Here is a 10,013-nt window from a genome sequence, read left to right on the forward strand (position 1 = left end):
CTTTATTTCAATGTTTGTAATTGGGCTTTGAGGAAAGAGTGGGCTATTGGAAAATCCTGCTGCTATTTCCCAGTACTTCTAGGTGTTGGTGTGTCTTGTGCAGGGTGATAAACTACGGTCAGTAAGGGGCTGCTCATTCCCCAAAGCTATAGTCCCAGGGGAGGCTCCCACAAGAGGCAGACCCGCTCTACCTCTCTGCTAGGAGGATGTGTGAGAATGAGGCTAGCTCGGTCAAGGGCTGCGCGGTGTAGCCCAAACCCCCATAGCCCTTCCCAGCGACGTGACAAACCACACTCTCCAAACACAGTTTGCACTATTTAATATTATTTTGCTATGGTTTACTGTCATGGCTTCTCTCTTTATCCTTATCTTAACGTTTAGAACTTATCCAAATCTTTTATTTTTTATTAAAGTAGCCATTTTATCGTATAGGCCTATTTGCGTTATTATGTTATTTAATGTAAATATTTGTATTATGTAAGTGATTATACATGATGCATTTTATTAAATGCACAGCCCTGTTTTTTTGGAATTAATAACCGGACAACAAATGTTGACACAAAACGAGCACACAACCCAAACGTGCATCCGCATTCTGTATCAAATGGAAAATTGATTAGCCTAATCGTTATGTCTCCCAAACATAAGATATATTTCCTTAATGCTAAATCGTTTGTATGTACATTGAGTAATACATGACATGTTGTATGTTATATCTGTTATTATATACATCTCAACTGAATTTGCATTCTTCATGAGGCCCAAAATGATAGACGTACAGTATATTGCTGTGTTTGTTCTGTGAACCTACCTGTGCAAACTGCAGCCAAGATCATCCTCATCCTCATCCTCATCGTCATCCGCTTATCCGGGGTCGGGTCGCGGGGGGAGCAGCTCAAGCAAGGGGCCCCAGACTTCCCTTTCCCGGGCCACATTGACCAGCTCTGACGGGGGGATCCCGAGGCGTTCCCAGGCCAGTGTTGAGATATAATCTCTCCACCTAGTCCTGGGTCTTCCCCGAGGTCTCCTCCCCACTGGACGTGCCTGAAACACCTCCCAAGGAAGGCGCCCAGTGGGCATCCTTACCAGATGCCCGAACCACCTCAGCTGACTCCTTTCTAAGTAAAGGAGCAGCGGCTCTAATCCGAGTTCCTCACGGATGGCTGAGCTTCTCACCCTATCCCTAAGGGAGACGCCAGCCACCCTTCTGAGAAAACTCATCTCGGCCGCTTGTACCCGCGATCTCGTCCTTTCGGTCATCACCCAGCCCTCATGACCATAGGTGAGGATAGGAACGAAGATCGACCGGTAGATCGAGAGCTTTGCCTTGCGGCTCAGCTCTCTTTTCGTTACAACGGTGCGGTAAAGCGAACGCAATACCGCCCCCGCTGCTCCGATTCTCCGGCCAATCTCACGCTCCATAGTACCCTCACTCGCGAACAAGACCCCGAGGTACTTGAACTCCTTCACCTGGGCTAAGGACTCATTTCCTACCCGGAGTAAGCAATCCACCGGTTTCCTGCTAAGAGTCATGGCCTCAGATTTAGCGGTGCTGATCCTCATCCCAGCCGCTTCACACTCGGCCGCCAGCCGATCCAGTGAGTGCTGAAGGTCACAGGCCGATGATCCAATGAGGACCACATCATCTGCAAAAAGCAGTGACGAGATCCTCAGACCACCGAACTGCAACCCCTCCCCACCACGACTACGCCTCGATATCCTGTCCATGTATATCACAAACAGGATTGGTGACAAGGCGCAGCCCTGGCGGAGACCAGCACCCACTGAGAACGAAACTGACTGGCTGCCGAGAACACGAACACAGCTCTCGCTTTGGGAGTACAAAGATTGGATGGCCCTGAGGATAGACCCCCTTACCCCATACTCTCGCAGCACCTCCCACAGTTTCTCCCGGGGGACCCGGTCATACGCCTTCTCCAGATCCACAAAACACATGTAGACCGGATGGGCATACTCCCAGGCCCCCTCCAGGATCCTTGCGAGAGTGAAGAGCTGGTCCGTAGTTCCACGTCCGGGGCGAAAACCGCATTGTTCCTCTTCAATCTGAGGTTCGACGATCGGCCGAACCCTCCTTTCCAGCACCTTGGAGTAGACTTTACCAGGGAGGCTGAGAAGTGTGATACCCCGGTAATTGGCACACACTCTCTGGTCCCCCTTTTTGAACAGGGGAACCACCACCCCGGTTTGCCACTCCTTTGGCACTGTACCCGACTCCCACGCGATGTTGAATAGGCGTGTCAACCATGACAGCCCCTCAACACCCAGAGCCTTTAGCATTTCTGGCTGGATCTCATCAATCCCTGGGGCTTTGCCACTGCGGAGATGTTTGACTACCTCAGTGACCTCCACCAGGGAAATTGACGACGAAACACCATCAACCTCGAGCTCTGCCTCCAACATAGAGGGCGTGTTATTCGGATTCAGGAGTTCCTCAAAGTGTTCCTTCCAACGTCCGACGACCTCCTCAGTTGAGGTCAACAGAGTCCCATCCTTACTGTACACAGCTTGGATGGTTCCCCGTTTCCCCCTCCTGAGGTGCCGGATAGTCTTCCAGAAACACTTTGGTGCCGACCGAAAGTCCTTCTCCATGGCCTCTCCGAACTTCTCCCACACCCGCTGCTTAGCCTCCGACACGGCAGCCGCTGCAGCCCTTCGAGCCTGTCGGTACCCTGCAACCGAGTCAGGAGTCCTCCAGGATATCATATCCCGGAAGGCCTCCTTCTTCAGTCGGACGGCTTCCCTGACCACCGGTGTCCACCACGGTGTCCGAGGGTTACCGCCCCTTGAGGAGCCTAAGACCCTGAGGCCACAGCTAGCCACCGCAGCTTCAGCAATGGAGGCTTTGAACACCGCCCACTCCGGCTCAATGCCCCCAACCTCCACAGGAATGCCAGAAAAGCTCCGCCGGAGGTGTGAGTTGAAGATACCTAGGACGGGGGCCTCCTCCAGACGTTCCCAGTTCACCCGCACTACTCGTTTGGGCTTACCAGGTCTATCCGGAAATTTCCCCCATTCCCTGATCCAACTCACAACCAGATGGTGGTCGGTTGACAGTTCCGCCCCTCTCTTTACCCGAGTGTCCAAAACATGCGGCCTCAGGTCAGATGACACGATCACGAAATCGATCATCGATCTTCGGCCTAGGGTATTCTGGTACCAGGTACACTTATGAGCACCCTTATGTTCGAACATGGTGTTTGTTATGGATAATCCATGACTAGCACAGAAGTCCAATAACAAACGACCGCTCGGGTTTAGATCAGGGAGGCCGTTCCTCCCCACCACGCCTCTCCAGGTGTCTCCATCGTTGCCCACGTGGGCGTTGAAGTCTCCCAGCAGAACTACGGAGTCCCCTACTGGAGCCCCATACAGGACTCCATTCAGGGTCTCCAAGAAGGCCGAGTACTCTGAGCTGCTGTTTGGTGCATATGCACAAACAACAGTCAGAGTTTTCCCCCCTACAACCCTTAGGCGCAGGGAGGCGACCCTCTCGTCTACCGGGGTAAACTCCAACACCGCGGCGCTCAGCCGGGGATTTATGAGTATCCCCACACCCGCCCGGCGCCTCACGCCCTCGGCAACTCCGGAGAAGAATAGAGTCCAACCCTTATCCAGGAGTACGGTACCAGAGCTGAGACTGTGCGTGGAGGTAAGCCCCACCAGATCTAACTGATAGCGCTCCACCTCCCTCACAAGCTCCGGTTCCTTTCCCCACAGCGAGGTGACGTTCCACGTCCCCAGAGCCAGCTTCTGCCGCCCGGGTCTGGTCCGTCGAGACCCCTGACCTTCGCTGCCACCCATGTGGCTGCGCACCCGACCCCAACGGGTCTTCCCACAGGTGGTGGGCCCATGGGATGAAGAGAGGGGGGGTGCCACGTAGTTTGTTCGGGCTGTGCCCGACCGGGCTCCGTGGCAAACCCGGCCACCAGGCGCTCGCCATCGAGCCCTCCGTCTGGGCCTGGCTCCAGACGGGGGCCCCGGGCTTCCTCCGGGCCGGGTCACATCTCCTCTTTTTTCGTTCTTCATTGGAGTTTTTTGAACCATTCTTAGTCTGGCCCCTCACCTGAGACCACTCTGCCATGAGAGACCCTACCAGGAGCACAAGGCTCCCGACAACACAGCTCTCAGGTTCACAGGGACACGCAAACCTCTCCACCACGATAAGGTGACGGTTCCAGGAGAGGTATTTTGGTGATCAGGAAAACGAAAACCAGCGCAAATGTCTTCATGTTGTTCACCTTTGCTTCCCGAGGCTGTAGTACTTTAAGTCACTGTCTGCAGGTCGAGGTGGTTAAATACCCCCCACGTCACTGACACCCATAACACCCGAGATCAAAAAAAAAAAAGAATTACATAGTTAGAAAAATAATACCGAGGGATTATGGCCATGTTAATTATAATATTAATTTCATTCAATGTATCTTGTGTTCTTATGAAAATTTGGTGTATAATTCAATATCATAATTCCTGCGACGAATTCGACAAGTAAATCAAGAATGTTTATCCAGGGTGTAATTTATATTTTCACCACCAGGTGGACATGACCTTTCAATTCTGTACTATTTTTGACAGCACAATTTAAAGGTTGGGTAGGTGATTTTCGAAACGCCAGCAGATTTTGAAAATACACAACTCAAATGGTCCTACCCCCTCTCCTTCAACGCTGACTCTGACTCCACCCATTCCAAGTACCTGGACGCGCAATCATGCACGAGCGCGAACAGAGATGCGCGAGAGCGAGCCAGGCTAGCGTAGGTTTTCGTTTAACAACATGGCACTACATTCAGCTGTAAGTTGCACCCAGTACCGCGGGAAGTAGGAGTGCTGGGGGTGCTGCAACACCCCCTGTCCGAGGCCCTGTCTTATCACAGAAAACGATCATTTCTAAAAAGTCCGGCCAAAGTGGAGATTTCTGAAAACGCCGGTTATGTGTTGTCGTGTCAACGGGGAGATACGGGATTTTAGGTTCTGAAGCGTCACATTATGCACCAGGAAATGCTTAACGTCATGTGAGCGCCCGCTGTACCGTATTGGTCCGAATATAAACACAAACCCCATTGTAAGACGACCTATATTTGGAAAAAAGATTTGAAGACCAGATCCGTTTTTTATGAATAAATAAATTGTATTCATTGAAATAATATACGAAAATAAAAAGGCATCGAATAAAACACTGCATTGCCACTAAACAGTAGTGCAAATAGGCCGTACTGATGTGTACACCAAAGACTATTCCTGACACTCCTCTGCCCCGCTGTGTTCGCTCTGGCTGTGGTCGCTCCGAACTGTTTCGGCCCGTGGCAAAGCGAGTCATCCTCGCTGCTGTCCAAGGCATTTTGAGACGCAGCATTTATTTAATGCTCATATGACCTAGTGCTGAAAAAAGGTTATATGAAAAAGTGTGAGGGTAGCGGTGGTGCGCTAAACTTGTTCTGTGAGCAGCTGGATGTGAACGATCGATTTTCAACTGTCCGGCCATGCACTGGTGTAATTGAGCTGCGCTGCTATACATCTTTTTTTATCAATGTAACGAGTTGCGAGTCTAGTGCAGGCTGAGTTTTTTTTTTCCCAGCACCCCCTGCTGAGAATACGTTCTCGCTGCAATGGTTGGACCAGATGTTATAAACATTAAACGGTCACATAAATCATTACCATTTTTAGAAAATGTATGTTTGTTTCATATAATTGTATTGGAAGTCCTGGTTTTCACTAGGGTTGCCGCGGTGTGGACATTTTCACACCGAGTAATACACTCGTCTCCACACCGGTATTACCGAGTATAAACGGTATAAACTTTGAAACTAGGTCAACCGCCACACAAGCATCGGTTTTTAGACCCTTCTCGTCCTTCAGTTGCCGCCAACGTTCGAAAGCAGCGCCTAGGATTATTCTTGATTTCAGTTTTTCTCTTTCAGCGTTTTTATTATCAATTACTCTCTGAAAAAGAGTTTTCCTTCTCTTTGCTGGTGGTGGTGGTGGTGGTGGGGATGGTGGCGTCTTGTCTGCCATGGAAATTGTCTTCTACTGCTAGGTCCAAATGTGGATTAACTAGTTCCAGTAGCTACCGCAGGATAACAACAAACAGGAGCTTGCTCTGGGTCACGAGCTCTGGGTCACGAGTACTGCACGAAGGGGTCGCGCGCGGGGCGCGGGGGAGGGGGAGTGCAGTACGACCGTTTGATTGACGTACTTACTGTCCAATGCAACTCGTGGCAATGGAAATGATTGGCTGGAGTTTTTCGAGCCCTGCCCGTTCCACAGATGATTGACTTGTTTAATTTTCATGTCAGTACTTCTAACTCAGTGGCTGTAAGCGGGTTATGATAAGGATTTCAAGTTATTTTGCAAAAATGGCCAAAAAAGCAAATCACCTATACAACCTTTAATTACAGTTATTACAAATAAAATCCACACCAGATTAAGAGCACACATGCAAGGACGCATATGAACACACACCAAAATACACCAAAATAGGCCTACCTTCACTTGACCAATTCAGAAACCAGAAACGTGTAATATTTTGTTGAATTCATGGAAATCGTGTTTATTTTCTTTAAAGTCATACGATATATCTCTTTATCATTGGTGGCTAATGTATAGGCCTATATCAGATCAATGCATCGAAAAACAAATATCATGGCGACAATTAATTTATAACGGACGGACAGCTCTCAATGTTTACTGCGTTTCAAACTAAAATAAAAAAAATAAAATAAAAAACAACATTTCCTTAGGTTATATTCTTCCATTTGGTCAGTGGTTGAAGGTCTATAGGCCTGTTTAGATCGAATTTATTGAAATTTAAAGAAAAGTAGCCTAGGCCTTTACGTATTATTGGTGCAGAAGCAATCCTAATACTAATACTACTAGTATGAGTACTACCAAAATAATGATAATAATTATAAGATGTAATAAGATATATATGATGTAATGATAATATTATAATACATTTTGATTAATAAATCACTTTGGGTCAGAAGATCAATGAAAGTTAGAAGAAATTTACATTTACCCCTGAACAATAATTAATAATTATATCACTAGGTTCAAGTTCCCACCATGAAGTAAATAATGTATCTAATTGATGTATCATTTGTTTTGTCTTTTATTATTATTAGCTGGATCTAACCTTGCACCATAATCAACATAAAAATCAAATAATTATTTCCATTGAAATGTGAAAGAGTTCCGTCAGCAGAATCTGACAAACACAAATAAAAGAAGCAGACAATATTGACGTTTTAAAGTACACATAAAAAATCCTTAGATGTGTTGAAACTCCCGATGTTCCTCTGATGATGCAACCGTCGACCTTTGACCTCTGTGATCCTTACCCTCATTGGCTCGTCAGGAACAGCCAAATAAACACCAACGTGTTTGCTTATGAATATCCTTGTTAGGTATATTCACCAGATCTCCTGGCAAGCAAAGTATATCCGTAAGATTTGACTCATTCATATTGCATGTATTTTACAAACATTCAGAATCCTCCTAATTATTAGCCAGAGTAGGTTAAAGATGGTCTTTATTTCAATGTTTGTAACTGGGCTTTTAGGAAAGAGTGGGCTATCGGAAAATCCAGCTGCTATTTTCCAGTACTTTTTGGTGTTGGTGTGTCTTGCATGATGATTAACTATGGTCAATAAGGGGCTGCTCATTCACCAAAGCCATAGTCCCAGGGGAGGCTCCCCCCCCCCCACACACACACACACATCCACAAATACATCCACAGATGCCCCTTCCGATAGAGCCCATGGGACCTATGAGATCGAAAAATATGTATGGGTTTCAATGGAGGGAAAGTAATTATCTTCTGGTCCCAGTCTTTATATGTCCCGGATTACACATATGTTGTTTATGGATCTAAATGATAAAGTTTGACCGTTTATTGTGAAATTGTTCAGTGTAAGGCTGTAGAGAAAACACAATGAGAAAGACTACATGTCTCGTGTGTGCCGTCACGCTCCCTGCGACTGACTTGGACAAGACCAACAATCTCTCCATCGGCATAACTGAAACCCTCCACGTGCCCCAACTTATAATGGACATTATCAAACTTCTTCACGTCAATGTTTAGTTTTCTTTGCATGAAAAATTATCATTTAAATCCACAAAGAACATATGTGTAATCCGGGGCATATAAAGACTGGGACCAGAAAATATTAACTTTCTCTCCATTGAAACCCATTGATATTTTTCGATCTCATAGGTCCCGTGCATGGGCTCTACCGGAAGGGGCATGAATTTGGCACTAGGAGGAACGAGATTTTTGGGGGGGCTACAGGAAACAGAAGTGTCCATTCATGCACAGCCCTGTTTTTTTGGAATTAATAACCAGAGAACAAATGTTAACACAGAACGACCACACAACCCAAACATGCATCAGCATTCTGTTTCAAATGGAAAACTGTTTGGCCTTATCGTTATGTCCCCCAAATATAAGATTTAACGTTTTCTTAATACTAAATAGTTTGTTTGTACATTGAGTAAAACATGAAATGTAATATACTATATGTATACATACTATATGTGTAAATCTCAACTGAATTTTCATTATACCTGTGGCCCAAAATGATAGACGTTCAGTATATTGCTTTAATTGTTCTGTGAACCTACCTGTGTAAACTGCAGCCAAGATCAGGAAAACGAAAACCAGCGCGAATGTCTTCTGGTTGTTCGCCTTTGCTTCCCGAGGCTTTAGTACTGTAAGACACTGTGTGCAGGTCGAGGAGGCTCTGCTATTGTAAGACAATGTCTGCAGGTCGAGGTGGTTAAATACCCCCCACGTCACTGACACCCAGAAAAAACAGATTTAAATAAAAAGATAACTACGTACTAATAGTGGCAACTGGTCAGTAGGGGCAAGTGGGGCTCGGCCCCACCTACTCTCACAAGAAAAAAAGAAAAAAGAAAAAAAGGAAATATATAAAATGAATTATATACATATATAAAAAATCTCCCCAGAAAGTACTGTCAAATAATAAATTCTGCGCTTTTAGTTCATTTTTAGTCGACCCTAGCTTGCTTCTTCAGACGGATTTCGTCTGGAGGGGCAAGAGTGGCTCGAGCCCCATCAGCCCAATGTAATGTGTATTGGACTTGAAAAATTGAAATGCGCATGCTCAGAGTGTTCCTCTGTTGAAATCGACGCAGGTTATTACTTCTGGTGGGGCTGGCCGCACCGGGACCGCCATGGACATATATGGTTCGTTCCACAACATTGTAATTTCATATTTCACCGTTCATTGGCTGTAGTGTGTGACGTTGTGATGGGTCATGACTCGAGTGATCTCCCACCTCACCTCACGTGCCGTGCGCGACTCGAGAAGTCCTGTAGCGAAGAAGAGAAGGAGATGGATAACTTTGATAACAAACGTGTCGGAGGCACACAAACGAAAACGAGTCGACAACATGAATGAGGTAGATCATCTATTGGAGCACAACTTTGAGACCCTGAGTCTGGCGGAAAAATTAGAGGTAAAACGCCTCATGTCTTCAGCTTTTCAGTCTATTTATGTTTTCCCCGTCTTATATGTTCCCACTCCTGGCCTGCACCTTGTCGTGGTGAGTGGGCTTTAAACCAAGACAGGCCATTCTGAATCTTTTGTTTCACAGCTATTATCTTTGATTTCTCCTCCAGGACACTGCCTAGGCCTACGGGAGGTGTACTCCATGGTAAAATGATATTGGGTTCTTAGTAGCTCTTACAGCTGTTTGCATTAGTATCATTTTATTCTGAGGTTTACGGAAGCTTAGTTTAGAGTTGAACAACTTTTAAAACTATACTTTCATTATTGCAATATTTTGATGTCAACAATAAAAGATTGAAAAACTACATTAATGTACTTTATTAATTAAATATACATATCTGATACATGGCGAACAATCACTTAGTTCAAAAACAAAAAGCCCAGCATACTGAATAGTGTGAAAGTATATATTTATTTGTAATGGTTGTGATGGCCCCAGTACCTGCCTGCTGTCCTGGCAGG

This window comes from Gadus morhua, chromosome 3, assembly GCF_902167405.1.
Source record: "Gadus morhua chromosome 3, gadMor3.0, whole genome shotgun sequence".
In the NCBI taxonomy this organism is placed as follows: domain Eukaryota; kingdom Metazoa; phylum Chordata; class Actinopteri; order Gadiformes; family Gadidae; genus Gadus; species Gadus morhua.